This window comes from Megalobrama amblycephala, linkage group LG5, assembly GCF_018812025.1.
Source record: "Megalobrama amblycephala isolate DHTTF-2021 linkage group LG5, ASM1881202v1, whole genome shotgun sequence".
NCBI lineage: Eukaryota > Metazoa > Chordata > Actinopteri > Cypriniformes > Xenocyprididae > Megalobrama > Megalobrama amblycephala.
In genome coordinates, this window is record NC_063048.1 from 14274654 (window position 1) to 14300778 (window position 26125).

At 37.4% G+C, this 26125-nt stretch overlaps 1 long non-coding RNA gene across 1 annotated transcript in view; it reads left to right on the top strand.

The window, feature by feature from the left end:
- Nucleotides 1-26125, top strand: part of LOC125268529 — a 130904-nt gene that overhangs the window by 52443 nt on the left and 52336 nt on the right. Inside the window, exon 3 of the long non-coding RNA XR_007184922.1 lies at nucleotides 20077-20192. This is a non-coding gene — a long non-coding RNA (uncharacterized LOC125268529). The remainder of the gene's footprint in view (nucleotides 1-20076; nucleotides 20193-26125) is intronic.

Below are 26125 nucleotides of genomic sequence, written 5' to 3' on the forward strand. Positions count from 1 at the left end.
CTAAGTTCTGCGGGCGTCACATTACCAGTAATAACATTTCTGGTGTAATCATGCATATATAGTTTTTCTTCCCTCAGATGGGATGGAGTTGTTGGAGCTAATATATTCAGAGTCAGACCAACTGCCGTTCGCAAAGGGGAAAAAAAAGAGACTTGGTTGAGTAACCGTAATAATTGGAAAATTATTTTGATAGCCTGAAACAATCTAATATATTACTGAATTTTATTAAAATAATATCAAATCAAATTAACTGCTATTCCATAATGAATTAGGTAACAAGGTAGGCAGATATTAATCGTCCTTCCCTCCCTGGGGCCAAGAGAGGAACGAGAAAGAGGGGGTGGGGTTACCAAGCCAGCTTTTGCGGCTTGTTAGAAGTCGGCAGAAAGCAGTTGGGAAACTCCTTCAGGAGATACACATTTGAAATACATGCTTTCTTCATCTGTTAGTGTGAACTTGTTTTTTCTGGAGGGTATGTTGTGAAGCTCAATGGCCAGATTTAGCCCCACCCACATTCACCCAATCTCATAAATGACTGGCTGATGTAGTAATCCCTATTCATAAAGGCAAAATTCTGTAATAAACTTGGTGTGCCACAGCTTCATCCCATGATGCTGTTCTCTTTAGCCTGTTTAGCATTGCTGCATAGGGGGCTTCAGACTATACATCTGGACTGTTGATTTTAATCAACGCCAGGTCTCTGCTTTGAAATTGTAATCAGATGCTTTACTTGGCTATGCCAGACACTTTTAATGTATCAGCCCCATGCCAGGTCCGTTAGTAACCTTGCAAGGCTCCTGTAATTTCAGCATGCCAATCAATTATAGCACATGTATGGTGCTCTTCCAGCAGAAAAACAAGCTGCTGCACATAGCATTCCAAACCATCGCACTATAATCTGGTTTTGCAGAACCTCTTATGGGGTTTAACAGACCTGATTGAATGGGTTGGGGACTCCAGAGCTCCTGCGTTAGAAGGCAGCGAGGAACTACGGCCATGACGACAAGCTATTTTAATGGAAGTGAATAATAAGACAGCTGAGCCAATAAGTGACATTTGCTTCTAATCCCTCATACTCAGGCCATCCTTAAACATATTTTGGTTTGCAGTAACAGTAAAAAAAAAAAAAAAAAGGGTCGGTAGGTAGGTCTATATATATTTTTTTTTTTTCAAGTTTCAATGTAAAAAAAAAAAGTACAATTTTGGTGATGGTGATTACATAGGTATGAATTTAAACAAATTAGCATATCGTGACGTCACTGACTGGGTCTTTCAACCCGTGCCTTCGGGCGCAGCCGTGTTTCCACTGTCGGGCCTAAAGCGGGCGTGCTAGTGCGTGCCAGGGCAAGTCGCGTTTCCACTGTCACTTCCGGGGCTTTATCGTGCCTCATCGGGGCTTCCTCGGGGCCAACGGCCCGAGTTTTTCGGCCCGCCGAATACCTTGGTCAAAAGCGGGCCAGCTCGGGCTTGAGGAGGGAGTGGTTACGAACAAAGGCGGAGTTTATCTGTGTGTGGAGACGGAGGCACCGATGATTACATGTAGGTTACCAGCTAACACCAGCATTAAAGACTTTTAAAATCATTTTAGCTCAAAACTCACTTTCAGACAGCAGCAACTGTTTTAAATAACTTATGTTTGTGATCTGATGTGGATTCTGATCACCAAGACTATGTGCGCTATTACCATAGTAAACATGGTAAATACGACGGCTTGAAGAAATCAGACAAATATACGTAGGCTATCACAATCATGTAATTATTTTGTCTGTCAGCACGTCTCGTCTCTCAACGGGTTGAGACGAAGCGAGCGCACCGGCCATAGTGTGACATCCATAGATGACGTCACAGGTTTTTATTTAAAAGAAAGAACGTAGCCTTCGTTTGTATGTAGGCCTAGGCTATTTATACATTTACAATACTTACTAAAATATAATTAATATTATTTTATTGCTTTGGATTAGTTGTTTGAAGAGTAAAAAAAAAAAAAAAAAAAAAATGGTCGGTCTTAACGCAAATTTACAACCGACAAGTCGGTCGGACTTAAAGCAAAAAAAAATAAAAATTTGAGTCGGTCCTAAATTGACAGGGTCGGTCGGGTTACGGCAAACAAGAATATTTTTAAGGATGGGCTCAGTAGTCATGAGTAGGCATGTGTTCTAAAACCCAGCAGTGTTGGGGTAACGCATTACAAGTAATGCAAGTTATGTAATCGGATTACTTTTTTTCAAGTAACCAATAAAGTAACGTATTACTTTTAAATTTACAACAAAATGTTACCTTTTCAAACAAGTACTCAAAAAAGTACAAGTTACTTTTTTTTCCCCCATTTATTGACTGACAGCTCTCCTGTCCCCATGTTGAGAGAAATCGTGAATAAGTGCAGAGGTGTTGTGCGCGATGTGTGAACATGGTATTTATTGTGTTCTAGACTAACCCTGCTTTCCATTCGGAAAGGCTTATCCCTATGCCCTAATCCCTTCAAAGGTTTTACCCTCCGGAGTGATAGCTTCGAAGGGATGAAGGGTGTAGGGGTAAAAAAAACAACTTTTTTGGAACGCACTTCTGCGTCATCTTATCGAGACAATCAAGGAGGCGCCTTCGTCCAGTAGCCCCTCACTGCAGAACACTCGAGATCAAGGGGGTGGAGTCGGGTAGGTTAAGGGATATGTAAAGTGGGAGGAGTTGGATCCAGATCCAGGGGTGGAGATGGGTAGGTTTAGATCCAGGGGGGAGAGACGGGTAGGTTTAGGGATATGTAAAGTGGGAGGAGTTGGATCCAGATCCAGGGGTGGAGATGGGTAGGTTTAGATCCAGGGGGGAGAGACGGGTAGGTTTAGGGAAATGTAAAGTGGGAGGAGTTGGATCCAGATCCAGGGGTGGAGATGGGTAGGTTTAGATCCAGGGGGAGAGACGGGTAGGTTTAGGGATATGTAAAGTGGGAGGAGTTGGATCTAGATCCAGGGGTGGAGATGGGTAGGTTTAGATCCAGGGGGGAGAGACGAGTAGGTTTAGGGATATGTAAAGTGGGAGGAGTTGGATCTAGATCCAACCCCACCCCCTGGATCTTGTGTTCTCCAGTGAGGACCATCTCCAGTAGTATTTTTTTCCCCCTGGTTTACTCTTTGTGTACTCTAATACACATTAATTTACTGTAGTAACATTATAAGCTACTATTGTTTTTTTTTTTTTTTTACATTAAATATAATATATATTGTGCCTATGTATTTGAATGGACTGATAAAGGGAGCTGTAAAGTATTTTTGTTGAAGTACAATGTCATTTTGACCATAATAACATACCAAATCTAATTCGTATAAAAATTACAGTAGTATAGAAAAATACTATATATACATTTATTTAAAGGTAAAATCGAACTTTTTTTTTTTTTTTTAATTTCCAAAATTATGTAATTGTACAAATTTCACATCTATTCAACAGATATGTTTCAGAAATAATGCTTTGAGGAGTTTCATAGCATCATAAAACAATAACACTTTTAATCTTAGGTATTATATAATTACGAACAATAACATTCATATCAAAGATATTAGAGAAAAATATTTGCACACATTAAAGAGAAAAAAGAAAAGAAAGGAAGAAAAAGAAAAACAGAAAAGTGTATAAATGTTTAGTTAAATTAAAGAAGAGAAATTTAATTCTTTGTAAATGTCCATAGTTCTGATGGCTTTGTGGTTTGAGAGTCCTTGTAATGGTGCGTTCACACCGGACACGAATGAAGCGGTAAGCGTGAGTGATTTACATTTTAAGTCAATGCAAAGACGCGAATAGACATCCTGCGGCGCAATTCGCGGGAATGAGGCGGCGCGAATTGAGCGATTCTGCCGTTTGACGCGCAAGTTGAAAAATCTGAACTTTGGCATAAATTCGCGCCGTGTTAACCAATCAGGAGCTTGCTCTAGTAGTGACGTGACGTAGCGAGCTGAGGCAGAAATTCGAAACAACAATGGAGGACAAAATCATCGTCGCTGTACATCTTCATACATTTATAGAAACTAAAATAAAAAGGATCTTGTATGAAAGAAAGTGAGTGAGGAGGTCGGACAATCTGATAAGTTGTAAAAAACGGTCTTTACTCAATTTGAGCTATATATATATACATATTAAGACTACAAGCCAACTAAAGACGACCAACTGAGCTTATTCGCTGTAATTTACAATTATTTCCCCACTGACAAGTTGTGTTTATTCAGAGGAAGTATGCAGAAAGCAGTGGGAGAGTCTGGGACACATAAAGGAACGGGAGAGCCCCTCTCATGACGTGAATTTGCGTCTGTTGTGAAGGGATTTTCTCGCGCGAATGAAGCGAGTAAACTCAAAATGTTCAAGCGTCCAACTACGCGCGAATAGCGCAATTTATTCGCGCAAGTCGCGTCTGGTGTGAACGCAGCATGAGGTTTCAAAATAATACTTCATGTCAGCCTTGAAATGGGTGATATTGGGTATCCTTTCAGACCATTGACATTTGTGTATATGAAATTTACCAAGTAATAATATAAGATTTAACATAAACACATGACTCTTATCTATACCTTTTTTGTCATAATAAAAAATAACATCTCTTTTCTCGATTAATTTTGATTCCACTTAACATATTAAATAAATATGCCACATCGATCCAAAAGAATTTAATATATATACAGTACATTCAAAGAAAAGATGTAAAAAAGTTTCAGTATCCATTTTACAGAATACACAAGATTCAGAAAGATCATTTTTATATATTTTTAGGAAATGGTTTGTTGGATAAATTTTATGTATTATTTTTAAGTAACTTTATTACTGATACAGTATTTGTTGTTATAAGTCCAAATCAATCTCCAATTAATATTCTCAAAATGGTTCTTCCAAAAGTATTTTATGTCAAAATGTTGCAGGACAATGAATCAAATGTCTGAAAAATTTATTATTACATTTACTATCTTTAATATCAACACCGTCTAACAAGACCTCTTTTTTTAAACGTTGATTGCTTGTGAGATTCACTGATGCCTTGCAGAAGTCTCAGAAAACCTGCTGATATTGCGTCAAATACGATGCTATATTCTCGTAAAGATATTGGAATACAGAATGTCTCCATAATAATATTTTGGAATTATATACCATAGCTTATCTTTATGCTTAATATAATGTTTAATCCAGTTCAACTTGTATTAGAAGTAGCAAAATCAAGCAAGTTCAATCCTCCTTGATTATAAGAATTACATAAAATATTTCTATTTAAATAGTGAGGCTTGTTTTTCCATATGAAATTGAATAATGTTGAATCAATTGTTTTAGAAAAGATTTTGGTACATCTAATACTTTCGCAGGATAGACTAAGCGAGATAGCCCCTCAGATTTGGACAAAAGAACCCTACCTTTGAGTGACAAATCCCTCATGAGCCACGTGTCAAATTTCTTTTTAATTTTCAACATAAGGGGTTGGAAATTAGATTGCACTCTTTCTGACTGATTTTTACAGATATTGATACCAAAATAAATGACCTCCTCCCTAACTGGAATACCTTCAAATTCGGTTAAAGGAATACTATTGTCTTTAAGTGGAAAGAGAGTACAATTATGACCCGCTCTGGCGAAATGAGTCGGAAGTCGCAACGTTCCATTTTAAGATGGGCCGATAATGTGGAAAAACAATGAAAAAATCGTTTTGTTTTTTTTAAAAGCAAATTTCAAAGAACAGACTTTCAAAAATAATCTCCCAAAGTTTCGTAGTCCAGATAATTGAGTAAAGGTATTTAAATGGCTATTAAATTTGACATGGTTTTACTAAATTCGCTGGAAATGAACTTCTCAACTCCTCTGGTCACTTATGAGCATTTCCCGGTATCCCCTGAAATGTCACTATCTCTGCTCTCCAAATATGGTGTTACACATTGTATAGAACCAATCAAAAAGCTTAGAAATGTAAACACACTGACATAAACGCTGATTTTTATCAATGGGAAGCCCCGTTTCGACTGACAGGCACGCGATTGGTCCAGCCATCCTCCTGTCAGACTAGTGCGCGCTGGTATCTCTGTTATGAATTTGTTAAGGGGCTCGCACACCAGATGCGAAGCTCAGCGCCGCGCCGCGCCACATCTTTAAAATTTGAACGCATTGTTTTCTATGAGTGTACGCACACCGGCAGCGACATTCGGCGCCTGTCCGCGGCGCCCAGAAAACAATAGAAAACAATGCGTTCGAATTTTAAGACGTGTCGCGGCGCTGAGCTTCGCGTCCGGTGTGCGAGCCCGTTTACACAGTTATTGTCAACTAGCCTACACAAAGATATGATTGATACCAAAATCTCAATTTTGAAATTTGGGTCACTGTGACTCATTTTGCTGGATCAGGTCACATTTTTAACATTTTAAAGATTAACCTGAAGCTTCAGAAAATATATTGAGACAGTCTATAACTTCTTTTAACCTGTGATTATATCTTTCAAAAAAAATGCTCTATCTTCAGCAAGCTGACATTTAATTTCTTTTTCCCTAATTTTGATGCCTTGAAAAGAGGCACTATGTAAATCTAATGCCATCGTTTGCATGACCAAAAGAAATAGAAAGGGGGCCGCCGGATCTCCCTGTTTTATGCCCAGGGAGATGCTAAATGAGTAGTTCCCCAAGGAAGTTTAACTGAACTATTGCAGTCACTATATAAAGTTTGTATCACTAGACTTTTAAGCAGTTGGATTCTGACCAAAACCAAAAAAAATCTAATAAAACAAATAATAAAAAAAAAAAAAAATCATGTTTCACAGTATCAAAGGCTTAAAATATATATATATAATATATATATTAGGGGTGTGAAGAGACCGGTATCTCATGAGACGAGACAAGATTTTTACACACACTGAAATCCTCAATGGCAAAATACATGACTAGAAAAAATATTCTGCAGGTGTATTTGTTTCAAATGTTTTAACTAATCATCTTGTAATGAATGTCTGATTTCAGTTCTACTTGATGCGCTGAGTATTAATTTGATCATATGCAGTAAAAGACAACAATACTCAAGCACTGTAAAAGGTTTTGACACTAACTCAGCTGACTGACTTCTCTAAGCTGTATGATTTCAGTCTCTTCAGACCTTACTGCCTACCCATTATTTATTAGCTTCTACAACTTTTGACTAACTGAACTCCTTTCCAGATTGAACTGATCATAGAAATAAAAACAGTATAAAAATAAATGAAAATGGTAACGCTTTACAATAAGGTCTCATTTATTAACATTAATGTATTAACCAACATCAACTAACAATGAGCAATATATTTGCTACTATTCCCCATTAATCTTTGTTTCATGTTAGTTAATACAAATGGTCATTCATTGTTAGTTCATGATAGTTCACAGGTGCATTAACTAATGTTAACTCAAATGTAAACCTTATTGTTTGTGCTTAATAAGATTAAGAGAAAACTGTTATTCATTTTTATGGTAATACTTTACAATAAGCTGCACACTCATAATCGCACTCTCTCAATATTCAAAGTGCAAATAAGACCAAATTTTTCTTTGATACAGAGCTAATTTGCATGCATCAGGGAGCCGCTTTCAAAATGCGGGGTGCTTGCGTTTACTTTCACTTTCACGATCGCGTATAACTCTGTAAATATGGAGCGGTAGTGACCGTTATTCAACTGAATTAAATGTTTTTTATTTAAATACAAAGCAAAACGACAGTGTGAGTGCGTATTGTAAACATACCAGTGGCATATGTCTGTTCCTAATCATCCTAACACTAAATATAAATATATAATATATTTAATATATGAATTGAGTGTTTCGGGCGAATTGCGCAAGTTGAAAAATCTGAACTTTGGCGAAATATTCGCGCCACGTTAACCAATCAGGAGCGTTGCTCTAGTAGTGACGTGATTACAACGTAGCGAGCGGAGGCAGAAATCCGAAACAATAATGGAGGACAAAATCATCGTCACTGTAATGATCACATGTCCGTACTTTTATAGAAACATGAGTTAAAAGGATCTTGCTTGGAAGAAAGTGAGTGAGGAGGTCGGACAATCTGGTAAGTTGTAAAAAACGCTCTTTACTCAATTTGAGCTATATTAATATATATATATATATATATATATATATATATATATATATATATATATATAATATATATTATATATATAATATGAATTTATATATTATATTATAAATGAGACTGGAGCCGCCTGGCAGAAGACCCTCTAATAACGTGAAATCGCGTCTGTTGTGAAGTGAATTTCACATGCAAATAAATCGAGTAAACTCAAAATGTTCAAGCGTCCAATTACACGCGAATAGCACGATTTATTCACGCAAGTCGCGTCTGGTGTGAACGCCCCATGAGGGCGATATATCCCATTTGGAATGCACCGTAAATTACTCATTTACTACTTCTCCTGTGTCCTATTGTTCTGCAATTCAGAATGTAATGGTAGCGCAGCTGAAAGGTTTGAGCTGCGCCCTCTACTGTACAGGTGTGAATTTGCATTTACTTCAGCCTGAGGCTCATTCATTGCACTTATGATGTGAAAGGGCCTTTACTTTTGCCAAAAATAGAAACTTTTTTTTTGTCATTTATAAAAACAAACAGCCCAGCCCAGATAAGAAAAAGTAATGCAAAAGTAACACAACACATTACTTTCCATAAAAAGTAACTAAGTAGCGCAATTAGTTACTTTTTTAGAGAGTAACGAAATATTGTAATGCATTACATTTAAAAGTAACCTAGTGAGCTGCCTACAGAAGTATCCTGACCTAAAGGCTAAATTCTAAAACATTGCATGTATCCTTTTCACAGAAGGAAATCACAGAATGCATTGCGGCACGATGAGTGACAAAATAAATCTAAGATGGTGGACGAGGTTAGGAAAAAGTTTGTAGTTATAATTCATTCAGTGGTGAAAATTATCTATGAAATAGTTCAGTGGAATTAAAAATAGATTATTTTACCTGATATTTGTGTGTGCTGTGTGTTTTTATGTTTAGTTTATCATACTGTTAGCTTAGCAACATGCTACTGTCAAACTCTTTAGAGACCATAGTTGCATCACTTGTACAGAATACTATTTGTTGCCTATTTAGAGTATTCCAAATCTGTCACTGAAGCTCCGTGATGGGTAGAATGCTGTCTTAGATGTAAGCAGCCTGCAGTGAGGCAGCTCATTAGGTTTTAAAACCGAACTATTGCTTGAAAATGTATGTATTTTTGGTATAAATTCACTTTAACTGTATTTCAGTAGTAGCTCTTGCATTTTGACCAATTGCTGGCCCAAGATACTTGCACCTATCAAGGTGTCAAGGTTTGGTTAGTTAGTGCATGGTTTAGTTAGCCCCTGCTGGTAGATGCTGTAACTACAACATCTTTTTCTAAAAAGCACCTCTCTTCATTGACAGCTATTCAAAAGTAGCCATATATTCTACATGATTATTGTTGCAATATTCTACATTCTGTATTCAACATTGAATATGTTATTACTTATTCACCCTTTTGAACAGAAGTGCAAAACGCAAAATTTGTTGCATCGAAACACGTTTTGCGACAGTTTCAAAGTGAAATGTCCAGTGAGTGGCGCTAAAAGTGTTTTTAGTTTTTTTCCAGAACAGATGAATGTGAATATGGCAATGTGTTATGTTGGAGTTTGTACGTATCACTGCAGTTGTGAATTGAAATGTCCGCTAAAATTGTGAATTGAGTGGCGCTAAAAGCTTAATGCTCCATCACGTTTAATAATGTACACTTACAATAAACCCTAAACCTACCCGATAGTGTTAACAAAAGCAAATGTGACATAAAAATACAATCATAACCATGGCATTTTAGCTTGTTTTTGAACTCTTGTCTCTGAGCTCCTTTACCCGTGACTCGTCTTTCACGGGATTCGTACCCAAACTCTTCGCGTCGCAAGTACAATTCTGCACCAGCTAAGCTACTGAGCAAGCTTGATACATCAGTAAAACTGAACATCTGGAGTTGGGTAAGTAATGCAAACTCCAAAATATATTTGTTTACAAATCATGCACTATGGTAAAAAGTGTTTTGAGGTCATAACATTATTGTGCAAGGGGCCGCGTGACAACAGGTCTTTATGTATCCATAATCTGGCCCTGTAATCATAATTGTGTGTTAAAACGATTAAAAGTGCTTGCTGTTTTACTGCCTCTTGTTCATTTCTGTTAGAAACTGCAGTGATATGCACGTATTGGTACGTATTTTACAAAAATGTTGACACAGGTGCGTTTTTCCAATGAGCCTGTGTTGCTTAAATTGATAAAAAGTAGGAATGACATTTATAATGTTACAAAATTTAAATAAATGCTGTTCCTTTATTTAAGCAGCACAAAAGTTTTTAACATTGATGATAATAAGAAATGTTTCTTGAGAAATGTTTTCATGTGACACTGAAGACTGGAGTAAGGGCTACTGAAAATACAAATTTGCCATCACAGTAATACATTTTTCAAATATATTAAAATAGAAAACAGTTTTTTTTTTATTTTAAATTGCAATAATATTTTAGAATATTACTATTTTTGCATAAAAGCATAAAAAACCTTTAAAAAAAAAACTAACTTTTGAATATTATTGAAAAAATCACAAATATTTCATTATTTTACCGTAGCCGATTCACTGCCCAATTTCCAAGTCCTGTACCTCCACAAGGGATCCTTCACCGGGAAACTGTGAATGAGATGTTTGGGAAACGGCTTTCTCCAGGTATGCCCGTTCATAAAAGTGGCAAAAAGATCAAAAAGATTATTATGTTCACCAATGTTTAACAGTGAACTGAGCACTCAACAGTAAGTGTGCTTTAGATATAAGAGAGCACTACTGTAGAACAATTTTCTCACCAACCTGATGAGACCAAAGTACTCTCCGACTGTGTCACTTTGACACATGGGCACATTCCACCACTGTGATTTAAAATTTTTCATGCTAAAAGCCTGGTGCGAATAAGAGACTTCTTAAAACTGCATGCATGTTTCATGATAGATATATCTCCAGTGTGGACAAATGTATCTACGTGCATATGAAGACTCGAATCGGAAATGAAAATACTGTCTCGTTTTGGCACAGGAATCAGCACCCTTGACACCTATGCAGCTCTTCCTACCTGACTTGAAAATGAAAGGGAAAACATTTTTTATTTTTAATTACTAATTATTTGCAGGGTTTTATGGCTTTATTTTGGCTGTCACAGTCAGTGGGGAGAGAGGGATTAGGGTCCTTAGGGGGGAAGAGGAAGGAGATGAGAAGCAGGCAGAGGAGGACAGCTAATTTTTGATCCAAGGGGTGCTTTGCAGGCCAGGGGGGTGACAGCTGCACTGTCTTTAGCCCGGATTTGAATTTGAATTCTATCTAACGATGCAGCGACGCACGGACTTGGCAGGGCAGTCTGGTAATCTTCTTGACACAAATGCCTGGGCTTTTCTTGTGTGCCCTCACAGAGATTTGAGTAATTAAAGTTAAATTGAAGGAATAAAAAATATCCTTCTTGTACTGAGGCTGTCTTGCTAATGCCAAGTGTGAATAGTCAGGGTTGTCCTTAGAACTATAATCCCAAATGCTATTTCTCCTGTAATGTGGAACTGCCATATTTTTTTCTTTCTTTTTTTTTTTTTTTTTTTTTTTTTTTTGAGAGCTCCAAAAGACAGCGATAAGGGACGGCTGCAGTGCTTTCATCTTACAGACATCTTTTGGACAGGTGGAAAAGCAAGAAGAAAAAGAAAGTTGGAAATGTTAGTGGTCGTGAAATATGTGCATACCTGATGGAAATTGCGTAGGATTTAAACCTTAACGCCAAACACAACAACTGTAGTGATGAACAGTGTTGGGTGTAATGCATTACAAGTAACTTGAGTTATGTTATCAGATTACTTTTTTCAAGTTAAAAGTAATGCATTACTTTTAAATTTACAACAAAATATCTAGTTTTTGTTTTTTCTTTTCAAACAAGTAACACAAGTTACTTTGTTTTCTCATTTATTGACCGACACCTCTCATGTCCCCATGTTGAGAGAAATCGTCCAGAGTCCAGAGGCGTTGTGTGTGTGTGCGCTGTAAACATGACGGTTATTCTAGACAAGTTCTAGACTAAATGTGAGCATGCATTTACTCATTTACTTCTCTTGCGTCCTATTCTTCTGTATTTCAGAATGGCAGCACAGCTGAAAGGCTCGTTTGTTTGAGTTGTGGTCGCCTACTGTACAGGCGTGAATTTGCATTTCCTTCAGCCTGACACTTAAGCTGTGTCCCAATTCGCCTACTTCTGCTACGCCCTAAAAGTATGTGCTCTTTCTGTGAACAAAAAGTACTTACTTTTGAGCGTGTAGCAAAAGAGTAGACAAGCTTTGGGACATACTATCACGTCATACAATCGCGTCTCTGTCGCATCCTGTCATCCGTAAACTAGGCCTGTCAATCATCTTACATCTTCCACATTTCATTTAGTTAATGTCCTACCGTATCGGAGAGAAATGCAGCACGTTGATCTGTAGTCGCGGGTCTTTCGTGTGGAAAACTCTCCTCATATTAATGCATAATGATGCATTTAAAGGTGCCGTAGAACTTTTTTAAAAAGATGTAATATAAGTCTAAGGTGTCCCCTGAATGTGTCTGTGAAGTTTCAGCTCAAAATACCCCATAGATTTTTTTTTAATTCATTTTTTTTAACTGCCCATTTTGGGGCATCATTATAAATGAGCCGATTCAGGGCTACTGGCCCTTTAATTCTCGTGCTCCACGCCCACGGAGCTCGCGCTTGCCTTGAACAGTGCATAAACAAAGTTTACACAGCTAATATAACCCTCAAATGGATCTTTACAAAGTGTTCGTCATGCATGCAGCATGCATGCGTCTGATTATGTGAGTATTGTATACTGTTATATTGTTTACATTTGATTCTGAATGAGTTTGAGGCTGTGCTCCGTGGCTAACGGCTAATGCTACACTGTTGGAGAGATTTATAAAGAATGAAGTTGTGTTTATGAATTATACAGACTGCAAGTGTTTAAAAATGAAAATAGCGACGGCTCTTGTCTCCGTGAATACAATAAGAAACGATGGTAACTTTAACCACATTTAACAGTACATTAGCAAGATGCTAACGAAACATTTAGAAAGACAATTTACAAATATCACTAAAAATATCATGATATCATGGATCATGTCAGTTATTATTGCTCCATCTGCCATTTTCGCTATTGTTCTTGCTTGCTTACCTAGTCTGTTGATTCACCTGTGCAGATCCAGACGTTACTGGCTGCCCTTGTGTAATGCCTTTCATAATGTTGGGAACATGGGCTGGCATATGCAAATATTGGGGCGTACACCCCGACTGTTACGTAACAGTCGGTGTTATATTGAGATTCGCCTGTTCTTCGGAGGTCTTTTAAACAAATGAGATTTACATAAGGAGGAGGAAACAATGGAGTTTGAGACTCAATGTATGTCATTTCCATGTACTGAACTCTTGTTATTTGACTATGCCAAGATAAATTCAATTTTTCATTCGAGGGCACCTTTAAAAGTTAATGGCCAGTCGGATCGTTATAAAAGTCCACATTGGTATTTTCAGATGAAAAATAACACAGATAACATTAAATAAATATTTTCTATTAGGTCGAACTGATTATTAGTCACTCAAACCTCTCAGCGTCGATTGCGCATATCCGCCATGTTTTGTAGTTTTTTAACACTTTTTAGTTTGTAGTTCTGAACTGAATCCTCGTCCAACGCGCAATGGTTTGTGGGCAATATTAGCCAGTGTGCACGGATCCACACTTCAAAATCTACCGGAAATAGTAGACCATTCGGGGACTTTTGCCGTACTCTTTTTCAACATACTATGCTTTGGGACACACTTATTTTAATCTCACATACTATTTAGAATGGATAGTATGGACAGTGGGACGCAGGGTTATTCTTTTCACTTTTATTGTGAAAGGGCCTTTACGTTTGCCAAAAATAGAACGTTTTTGTTGTTATAAAAACAAACAAACAGTCTAGCCCAGATGAAAAAAAAAACCTGACGTAATGCATTACTTTCCATAAAAAGTAACCAAGTAATGCAATCAGTTCCTTTTTTAGGGAGTAACACAATACTGTAATGCATTACTTTTAAAAGTAACAGTAACACTTTAGTATTGGAAACAATCTCACTTTTAACAAGTTGCTTATTAGGTTGCAAATTAGCTGTTTATTAGTACTTATAAAGCACATATTAATGCTTTATTCTGCATGACCATATTCTAATCCTTAATCCTTACCAATACAAAAACTTAAAGGATACAACAACTACCTTACTAACTAGTAATCAGTAGTAAATTAGAAGCTCATTGAGGCAAACGTCATAGTTAATAGTGAATATCTGGTAACACTTTACAATAAGGTTCATTAGTTAACGTTAGTTAACATGAACTAATAATGAACTGCACTTGTTCAGCATTTATTTAATCTTTGTTAATGTTGATGTCAACATTTACTAATACATAATTAAAATCTTGTTAACGTTAGTTAATGCACTGTGAACTAACATGAACAAGCAATGAACAACAGTATTTTCATTAACTAACGTTAACAAAGATGACTAAATACTGTAACAAATGTATTGCTCATGGTTAGTTCATGTTAGTTAATACATTAACTAATGTTTAACTAATGAAACCTTATTGTAAAGTGTCACCAAATATCTGTTCCCCATACTTGTAGATATTTTAATTCTTGTTAATTGGATAATTTTATGTCAAATTTAGGTGTGACTGACTGATATATAGCAGCTAAGTCATTCAAATGTTGTTTTACAGCAGAAATGGCAGTTTTAAGTGAATAAGCCCCACTTTCTTAAACATAAATTAATTCTAAACCAAAGCTAAATAGAAAATCAACATTAGCAGATGAGGTCAAGATTTTAGGCTCTGTTTGATTGGTGCAGATTTCGTGCAGAGCTGCATAGATCAATTCAACTTTATTAACTGCATATTATTTTGCTAAAATAATATTTACACAATGTGTGGAGGCAGGGCTTGTAAGACAGGAAGTGCTGAACCATTCAAAGGCGAAGAGAGAGAGTACTTTAACACGCCTCACACACAATATTTTAATGCATGCTCCATACTCTCTCTGAACACTTTTACACACACTTAATATACCGAAAATGCTTTAACACACTTGCCTCAAATGCACTGTAAAAATACTATAAAACAAGTTTCTCGCACACATAAAATACTCTAACACATGCTTCTAAAAACAAAAATACACACACATATATCACACACTGGGGATATTTTAATAAATGTTCCACATAGTCTAAAAACCTTTAATGCTCACCACACTCCGGGAATACTTTAACACACCCCACTGGCGCAGTTAAACAGGAGACCAGGACTAGTTGCTACTCGGGCTATATCTTTGACATATCAATGTTTTCAGGATATAATAATACCAGGTTGGAGCAAACTGTCACATTTTTATTATACATTTCCACATGTGTTTTATTATTGCAATGTATTTAATTTCAAATATACAAATTGTCTGTAATTTTGGCCAGATCTTATTGTGACCCTTTATTGTGTGACAACAACATGCTTTGCTATCAACATATGTTCTATGACCTATATTTCCCCCCCCCAGTTAATAATGGTGAAGCTGTTCAAAAGCTTATTTTGTTGCCAAGACGTTAGGAACAGTATATGCTCAAACAGAAATATATTTTTAAAAATAAACCTACATTGAGATATATATTCACCAGAGTAAAAACTGTGGCAACTAACCCTGGTCACTCTTGAAAACAAGATCTTTACTCTAAAATGAAATGGTTCACAACATTTACACCTTGTTGTTCAGTTATACAAAGGTTGTAGGTTCAGTCCACCACTGTCTATGAGAAAATAATTTCATTAGGCACAGTGCTTGTAGTAAAGGCAGATGTGTGAATTAATATGCACTTAAAGAAGCCTAATGCATAAATATGTTTCAGTCTCAATTGCATGTGTGCCCCAGTAAGTATGTGCTTTCATAATCATTTTAATCACAGGTTAAAGCAAGCCTTTAACCACAGGTTGATTCAGTGTGCTGTATTTGCAATAAACATACAAGTATGAGTCAATGAGAGTTTTGTTGAGCCAAATGCTAAGAACCTGGGGAAAGGAGAACAAAAAGTGCAAAAATGTTGTTAGCTAATGCAGCTTCCAGGTAAAGACTTCCCAGAAATGTTTTACTATTGTTAGACAAAATGTGTGATGTTACAAGTGGTTAAACGGTGCATGGGCGTGCTTGAAAAGTGCATGTTTGTGGCTTATGAATTTCAAAAACTTTTGAAAAATGAAAAAACTTGAAATGACTGTGCATGCTTTGGGTTTATGTAAAGGAAGTGTCACTGTCATTCTGAAGTTTCAGGTGTGCAGACATAAAGGTTATAGGTGAAAAACCTGAAGTTTGTTAACTTGATGGGAAATGATCACCGTTACAATGAGAATGCCAAAGGGCACAGGTTCAACCCCTGGAAAGAGGATAACAATGTAAACTGTGAGGTACTGTCATTAGAAGTGTTGGTGTGTTGTTTGTCTCCACCGGGGAGGGGGGGGGATAATCCTAATCCGTATCTTTGCCTTATTTTATAAATTGTAAAATATTATTAAAAGTATAAAATGGTATTGTAAAATATTCAAGTTAACCTTTAAAGTTTAGTTCATCCAAAATGAATATTCTGTCATCATTTACTGAACTTCATGTCATTTCAAACATATATAGAGGAGAAATTCTGAACATTGTGCTGGTCTCACATTTTCCTCTGAAGCCAAACAATATTTTTGTTTGAGAAATTGTTATTCATTGATCATCTCACTTTTAGTAAATTAACTTATGTGGCCAGACCGTTGAGACCAGACAGAGAACCTTAAAAGAATGATTCGTTGCTGTGCAATTTTCACTGATTAATGATTTGAATATTTGCCTCTCTTTCAGACATTTTAACAATTTTCCTCTTATTTTGTTCCCCAGATGAAAGAATGTCCTTAAGGGTTTGAAGCGACAGGAGGGTGAGTAAAAGAGGACAGAACTGTCATTTTTAGGTGAACTATACCTTTAAAACAATTTTTTAGGAAATGTAACTTGAATGTATGTGTCTTTAATCTTCTATTGGCAGATGATTTTGCTTGTTTTAGGGAAAAAAAAATCTAAACATAATTTTTGTAGTGTAGAGAGTGAACAGTAAACAAAATGACCTCATATTGGCATAAAACTGTTTTTGTCTTTTGCAATTGTCATCATATTCTCATGTTTAGTAATTGAAGTTAGTACTAGAATTGTGTTTGTGTGTGTGTGTGTGTGTGTGTCTGTGTGTTCACCAGTCATGCACATTCCAGTCCGCCCACAGCATATGCTGCACATGCACACTGCAATCGCAGTCTCTCATGCATGATGTTGCGGAGCAATGTGGCGAAAACGGACACCGCAACTTCAGAGCACGTTGGTTTTCATAACAGCTCTGCTCATACTTGGTAAATATAAGAGGAATTAAGTTCTCCGGCTGCCATCTGGGTTATCATAATAGAATAAAGACCGGCAAGAAATTAACCTGCTTCTGAAACGTGGACATGTTGACGTGCCTCAAGTGGAGTAGCTGCACTTCGGTTTGAGGGAGAGAGTTGCGAAGAATAATATGTCATAATGGAAATTCATCACGCAGCCGTCAGCCTGATTTTTACCTGAGACACCTTTTTCCCTTTAAGTTTACAGGGGCCTATTGCCTGGGGCATAATACCTCTGAAATTACTGCATAGCTGTCTTCTCAGTAACCACAGAATGGAGAAATGTGGGAGGCTGGGCAACAAGACGTGCATTGTAACCCCTTCAATAGCTCAGCACCTCCTGTGTCACAGCGTACAAAAAAGGACAGCTGTATGAGTGTGTGTGTGTGTGTGTGTGTGTGTGTGTGTGGAAGGAGGCCCAAGGTTTACCTGGTCTGCGGCTGTAGACACCACGGCAGCCAAGAAGCATCAGGAGGCAACAGAGCATGACAGGCCCCACATCAAAGCGCAAGCACCACACCTTGATCCAGACCCCCCACCCCACGCCCCACGCCTCCTCCCGTCAGGACACACCTGACAGAGGGGCCACCCCGCGCCTTCAAAGAGAGACTGAGAGACACGAGACACAAATAAACGTCTAGACACTTTCTCTTACAGTGACCTAATGGTGTGGAATTTTTGCTCCCTTTGCACCTTATCTCTGTCGAGAGGGTAGAAACAACGTGATTGATTTGGGAAGTGTCAGAAGACTCCAGGATTCCCCCCTCCCCACCCCTCTAAGAAGAACAATTGAATTGCTAATGCGCTAGAGGGGCAAAATCTCTGTGTGTGGGTAATTTGAGTAAGAAACTTGGGTGTTCAAATATGTTTACTGTATATAGCGCATATGTATAGCATTCAGTATCATTCTCATTTTTCACCAAGATGGCTTTTAGAGGCTTTTGCAATGGAAGTCTTCATATATATTTTAGCTTTCATGCTAAAACCGCTAAAACATTGGCCCTATTTATTTTAATTTTTACGTGCATTATTGTAACCACAATTTAGCTTTTTTAACAAATAAAATACAGAGGGACCAATCAAATTACTTTCTTTGGTAATTGACGTTATGCCACAAATGCTGATAAAGCTTAACCCTACTGAACATGGGATATTTCTTAAACCCATATCCATTAGTCATGTAAACGCATTTTTCTTTCCTTCTACATTCAGGAATTTCTAAGAAACATTTGGCTTAATTTCCTGTGTCTTTGCCGTAGCTTATTTGAATATATCCACTGATCTAAATGGCTCAGAGGCTTGGATCAGAATGTTTTCAATACATACCTGTCTGGAGTAATTAATTATGTTTGTTAAAGCCTTCAGCCAAAAGTGTTTCTTTTTTTTTTCTTCGTTCAGACGTTTGCTTGTCTTAGCACCTCCCGCCACCCAGTGTTAGGAGACAGATTTAATTGCCACATGAAAGCCACAAAAAAGAGAGCTCAGTCTCCTCATAAACAGAAGCCACACCTAGCAGGGGAATAGTTTCACCTTTGAAAAAAAGCTGTCCACACTGTAATTAAAGAGAAAGGGTTCCACAGAGTAATCTGACTTTATACTACTGACTGTTGATGGAATGAATGATGCTAATAAGTCATTCTTGGCCAAAATAATGAGGACATGGTTATTTTCTAGATCCCCCATAATTAAATATGAAAACCCTTTATTTCCCTTCATACACCAAAACATTGGGGAGCCATTGATGTGGACAATCATAAAGCCGCTCATTTATTATTATTTATATAGTTTCGGTAGTTCAAATGGTAGAGCATGGTTCTACACTGAGCAAATAGTTTTTTTTGGTCTTGTTTTAATATCTAAAGAGATCATTAAAACATTATTTGTTTATTTGAGAAGCAGCACTATGACTAGTTTTCAGCGAATGCATCATTATTAAAAGTATATTTTGTTTTACTGTACTGGCTTGTTTTTAACTTGATTATAACACAAAATCTGCCAATGCAATTAGACAAAATGCACTTGTATTAAAGTTTCATTATTAGGAAAAAAGTCTTAATATCAAATGCAGTCTTGAGTAAATGTATCTTGTGTTTTTTAGATGTTTTGGAAAACAAGTAAAAAAAGACTAAAAATTAATTTTTATGCAGTGTAGCAACACCAAGGTTATGGGTGTGATTCCTGCAAAATAATTTATACAAGGAATGTACATGAAGTTGCTTTGGATAAAACAGTCAACCAAATGCGTAAGTGTAATTGTCACATCTGATCATACGTTTCATAGTTAAACGTTTCACAATGGGTAGGACAGATGTTAAGAATGTTAAAACCCACCAACGTGCTGTGATAAAGGGTAAATATTGCCGGATTTAGTGCTAAAGTTCTGATAACCCTGCTTTATCACCTTTTTGTGCAGGACTCTGCATAAGACTGATTGAGGATGACTACCTTGCTCTTATCAAACCATTTATTTTCCTTAAGTCTTCTCTTAGGAAGTAACCTTGGATGCTCTGTAATACAATAGAGCTTTTCTGCTCTCTTTGTCCAGGGGATTGTGGTATGCCAGCGGAGGGCACGGTGTGAACAGAGAGGGCAAGGGAACATGAAAAGGTCTGCTCTGCTGGGACTGGCACTCTCTTGCTCTGCGGCGGAATAAAAGCGACGGTAAGGATTAGAGGAGCGTTCCTCAGCTTGCAGGATAAGCTGATCTTCCACACTCCAGGTAACACTTTTTTTTTAAATAGAGGGGGCTTTGGAAATATAATGTGAGACATGGCTAAAGAGACAATCTAGTCTTCCAAAAAAGAGGACATTCAAGTTTAGGGTTATAACCGCTGAACTTGGTCAGCGGCTGCAGAAATGAAATCTAAATTTGGGGCCTTGAAACGTCAAGAAGCACCTAAGGATGACAGGTGGAATTTAATGCAAATGTCTCTATGAGACTTTATTCAACAGATTATAAGTGACACAGGGTCACCTAATCTCTAAGAGGATGAATCCATTCAAATGAAGGAGACAAGCTAGTTGAATGTTCCTCCATGAAAGGCTTCCAGAGCCAATACTGTTTCAAAAGGGCATAGTAGTCGCACCCAGTCCCAGCCTCGGGGTTCAGATTGCTATCCTATCGAGTATGCACACTCCATTTACATTTGTCCACATACATACGTTTACGCAAGATGGATATGAATCTGTCTACTACCACCAATAAGTAAAATTTTCTGTTGACACTTTATAAGCCCCATATGGCAAGTGTATGCGGTTGCCGATCACTCAGTGTCCACGTATCTTATCCATGATTTGCACGCTCACATTTGGATTGTGGGGCTCCAAAATGTCCATGAGCTGACGAAGTTTGCATATGGTTGTGGCTTCATTAACTAGATGAATTTAAATTTAGTGATTTAGTGATTTGAAAGTGTCTTGTATGCATTTCAAACCATCACCTGAAGTTTAAAACCATCTCAGGAGGTGAGATTTGAGTGACAGGATTGTGAACCATTTCAAATGCATCTTGGAAGGCATTTACATTTGTTTTTTCATGGTTGGATTAATAAAAGGCATGAAGTGTCAAAGTATAAATACCCCCTCACAACATTTGTGGACTTTTTTTTAATGCATATTGCACAAAAATTTCCAATCTGATTGGCTGGATTTTAACCAGTTAAGGAGTCAAGTTTTTATAAGTCAGCTGGGTAACATTTTTTATGGTCTTGGTCCTCATGTTGGAGTCCCAAGATTATATATTTTCGTGGTGTTGGTCTTGTCATTGGTTCGTTCTTGACTTTGACTCGATTCTCTTCTGTTCTTTGTCTTGATGAGATTTGACCCTCTTCTGGTCTCAGTCTTGACTTGATCTCGACCCTCTTCTGGGGGGGCGTATTATAGAAAATTTCTATCTTAGGTCTTAAATCCTAAATTAACTTATAAGTTATTTTAAGTTATCACAAATCCGTATTATAGAAGCAAATCTTAACTTGATTTAGGATTCTTATCCTATCCTACAAAATCTCATCTTATCTGTAGTTAGGAAATCTTAAACCGAGTTTGGTAATCAACTGTCAGGTCTGTTACCAAGCAACATTCGAAGAGCAAACTGCTTCTGAGGTAAACCTAAAATCAAAATGGAGAAACAACAGCACGCTTTTAATTTCAGTGCAGCAGAGACTGAAAGTTCTGCTGAAAAGGTAACGTTAAAGCCTGTTTTATTCAGCTAGTTTTCACCTTCACTTGCTTCACCTGGTCTCTGTCTTGACACTCTTCTGGTCTCTGTCTTGAGTAGAACTTGATCCTCTTCTGGTCTTGGCCTTGAGTAGGACTCGATCCTCTTCTGGTCTCTGTCTTGAGTAGAACTCGATTCTCTTCTGGTCTTGGTCTTGAGTAGAACTCGATCCTCTTCTGGTCTTGAGTAGAACGGTCTTGGTCTTGAGTAGGACTCGATCCTCTTCTGGTCTCTGTCTTGAGTAGAACTCGATTCTCTTCTGGTCTTGGTCTTGAGTAGAACTCGATCCTCTTCTGGTCTCGGTCTTGAGTAGAACTCGATCCTCTTCTGGTCTGTCTTGAGTAGAACTCGATTCTCTTCTGGTCTCGGTCTTGAGTAGAACTCGATCCTCTTCTGGTCTTGGTCTTGAGTAGCACTCGATCCTCTTCTGGTCTTGGTCTTAAGTAGAGCTCCATTCTTTTCTGGTCTTGGTCTTGGTCTTGAGTAGAACTCTATTCTTTTCTGGTCTCGGTCTTGAGTAGAACTCGATCCTCTTCCGGTCTCGGTCTTGAGTAGAACTCGATCCTCTTCTGGTCTCGGTCTTGAGTAGAACTCGATCCTCTTCTGGTCTTGGTAGAACTTGGTCTTGGTCTTGAGTAGCAACTCGATCCTCTTCTGGTCTTGGTCTTAAGTAGAGCTCCATTCTTTTCTGGTCTTGGTCTTGGTCTTGAGTAGAACTCTATTCTTTTCTGGTCTCGGTCTTGAGTAGAACTCGATCCTCTTCTGGTCTTGTCTTGAGTAGCACTCGATCCTCTTCTGGTCTTGGTCTTGAGTAGAACTCGATTCTTTTCTGGTCTTTGTCTTGAGTAGAACTTAATCCTCTTCTGGTGTCTGTTTTGAGTAGAACTCGATTCTTTTCTGGTCTTGGTCTTGAGTAGAACTCAACCCTCTTCTGGTCTCATCTTGAGTAGAACTCAACATTCTTCTGGTCCCAGTCTTGACTCTGACTCGAATGAGCTGGTCTTAACTACAACACTGTATCTTTGTATAATCCACTTCATCCAACTTTATCTTTAACTTTATCTGCCCCTAAATAGTTATTTTTAAATATCAGTCTGCCCTTTCTCATCTAAGTGTCTAGTTCTTAACCAAAATAGTCCCAGAATATGGAGGAAGCTGTAGGAAACAGTGTTTGGTACTGTGGATTGTAGTGCAGTCTGCAGTCAGACTGTGTTAGTATGCAAACAACGTGCGTGTGTTTGACTAGGTATAAATCAACGCATCTACAGCAGAAGTTTGTGTCTGAGTGTGTGTGCGTGCATGTGTGTGGAAATCTGGTGGGCTGAGGTAGTCTTGGCTCATCTGCATGGTGAGACAAGTTATCAGAGGGAGCCATGAGTGTCCTGTTCACTCCAGGGACTAAGAGAACAACAGCCTCAGTGTGACGCATGACTACACTCTGGCACAGCGCAACCGCACTGGGCCTAATCTCGCTGTACCTCCTGATCCACCTCTTCACCCTCTCTCTGGTCATTATCACTCAACAGTTTAGTATGTATCGCAGTGGGGACGGCAGTGTGCGGGTCTCTGCGATTTACTCTGCCCTCGGCTGCCCTACGCAGTTTAGTGAGGATATGAATCCTGTTGGTTCGATGAGATTTGCCAATTTGTTAGTGCAACATGCAGAACCATAACAGGATATTTCCTGTTACTATGCTGAACCGCCGAATTAGGTTTTTAGACTTGGTTTCTTTTGATCTAGGTACATTTATCTGTCCTTAAACACTTTCAAAGAAGATTCCCTTACATATTGGTGCCATAGCCCATCCCATGAATTAATATGTGACAGCTGCATAGGGCTGATTTTTGAGATTTTAAGTTCCTCAGGATGTTTTGAGGATTTAAAATGTGTTTAGGTGCAAGAAGCTGTCGTATGTAACACATTCAATTGATTAGCAGGTGTTATGTTGGTATGAGACAATTTAACAAAGTTTTACTGAATATACAACCACTACACTTGAATCTTTGAGTGTTTTTATGAGCAGCGGGAAACTCTCACTCAGAATCTCTGTAAATGTAGGTGAGAAAATAAGCATTGTTTCTGAAAATATTATAGCAGGAAACACAGGGGCTAGGGGTCTGAAATTTTAATCAGTGGTGAACATATTCAAATTAACTCTGTATTGTTATAGAGGCAAAGGTGGCCTTAAACTAACCCTACATTAAGCCAGCCTAACTCACACTGACAATCAAAGATAATATATCTTTTTAATATATATATTTTTTTTTCTTCCAGTTTTATCGTCTGTCTTTTTATACACTGGTATATTTATTTATCTTTCCTTCATATGTGATTTAAAGGGATAGTTTTTCTATATTCATTCTGATCCTGATGTTGTTTCAGACTTGTGTGACAAAGGAAAAACAAGCGTATTTATTAAGTTTAAGTTTATTTGGTTTTTGTTTTAAGCAGAAACCGCTCTAAATTTTGTTGCAATTCTTAACATCTTTGTAAAAATATTTTTAAGTAACTGTTTGGATAATTATATTAGATTTTTTTTTTTTTTTTTTTTTTTTTTTTTTGTGTGTGCAAAAAAAAAAAAGTCAGTGACATAATAACCAATGGCGTTTGCTTTTAAAGGCGTCAAATGGCCTCAAAGTGCCATAAGTCCATTTGACTTATAGTTCTTTTCAGATCTTCAGCCAAAATTATCATTGAATTTGGGTCTGTTCCTCACATGAAGCTATTGCCCTGGCTTCAGACTTCAGAAGAATATAGAGCACAAGTCATATGGACCACTTTAATGCTAACTTTCATAGTGCTTTTTAATGAAAAATCTGTCTCCAAATGAGAACCAAAACAAAACAAAACAAAAAACATACAGGTTTGGAACAACATGAGGGTGAGTAAATGATGACAGAATTTTTGTTTCTGTGTGAACTATTGCTTTAAAACCTGTTTAGGAATAAATATACTCCCTGATGAGAGACACATGCTGTTTAGTTCGACCTGGTTGTTAAATTACAGAAATGAGTCAGCAAATGTTCATTCCTCGGTATACTCTCCCTGCCTTTAACAGCGTGGTTCTGTTTTGACTGCTGTTCGTATTTGGAAGGTCTGTGTTCACGACAGGAACCTGTTCCAGGTATTTACACACCACCATGCTGGAATAAATCTAGTGTGATAGTTCGCTCCTCAGGGATGGATTTGATCTCAGACCTGTCATTTCTGGACAGCCCCTGTTTCCATGATCTCTCTATAGCTCCAGGAAGGTTTTAGCTGTACGTTATATGAGCAGTGTCTTGCGATGTGCTCTGTAAAGTAGTAATCTCCATGTGATATGTTTCTTTTGCAAGACACTTAGCAGGTTTTTGAGGTTACACAGTGTAATGTGATTTTCTTCACAATATCAGATGTATAAATATGCAAGGATATATTAATCTGGTACAGGAATGGGGCATTTTACATAACTTAATTTCCATCGGCATAATCTTCCGTATTGATTAATGTTATTCCAAGCAGAGGGACATGGCCATTTTAACATTAACCGGATTTATTTTGGATTAGGGCTTAGCTGTCTCTCTGAGAATGTACTAAATAAAAATAAAATATTCAAATAAAGCAAGTGTCCCTGAGAATATTAATACCATAAACATGTATGTAGTGTTACATTAATTCCCTTAAACGGCAAACAGGCTGAAATGTCACATTTCTATGAAAGAAAATCTTTCAAGCGTAAATGGAATAAAGATTTTCATTAATTTCAATTTAAAATAAGAGCTAACAGTTGTTACTTTGCAAGTGATGGAAAAGAGTATTGTTGAGATATAAATTAGTCTACACAGGAAACCCACAGGGGTAAAGACGTGTTCCTAAAAGGGAACAGTTCACTCAAAAATTATTTATCTACTTATCGTCATTCCAAATGTGTATGATTTTCTTTATTTATACATTTTTTGCTCCATATTCCAAGTTTTCTGATGCCTTCTGTAAGGAACAAACAAATACGGTTTAAATCATTCACTGATATTCTTCCCTTCCGGAGAGCTGTTAAAACTCTAAAACTGTTGTGACCGACCAGGTAATTGAGTCAGCAGGTTGAACCGGATTGAATGAATCGGTCTGATACGTGAACGAATCATTCAGTCCTATTTGTGATCTGAATCAACTGATTCATTGAAAACTTAATTTGTTCACTTTTGAAAAAATTGAATTCGTTGTTGCTTTAGAAGACTTGGACTCAATTTGTGCGCACTTTCAAATAATAATGTATGATTTAATATATAAAGTCCATATAAATTGTGCATGTATATTAATAATATTATATTAAATATGAAATATATATATATGTATATTGGGTGAACTATTCCTTTAAACTGTGGACATACACATCCCATC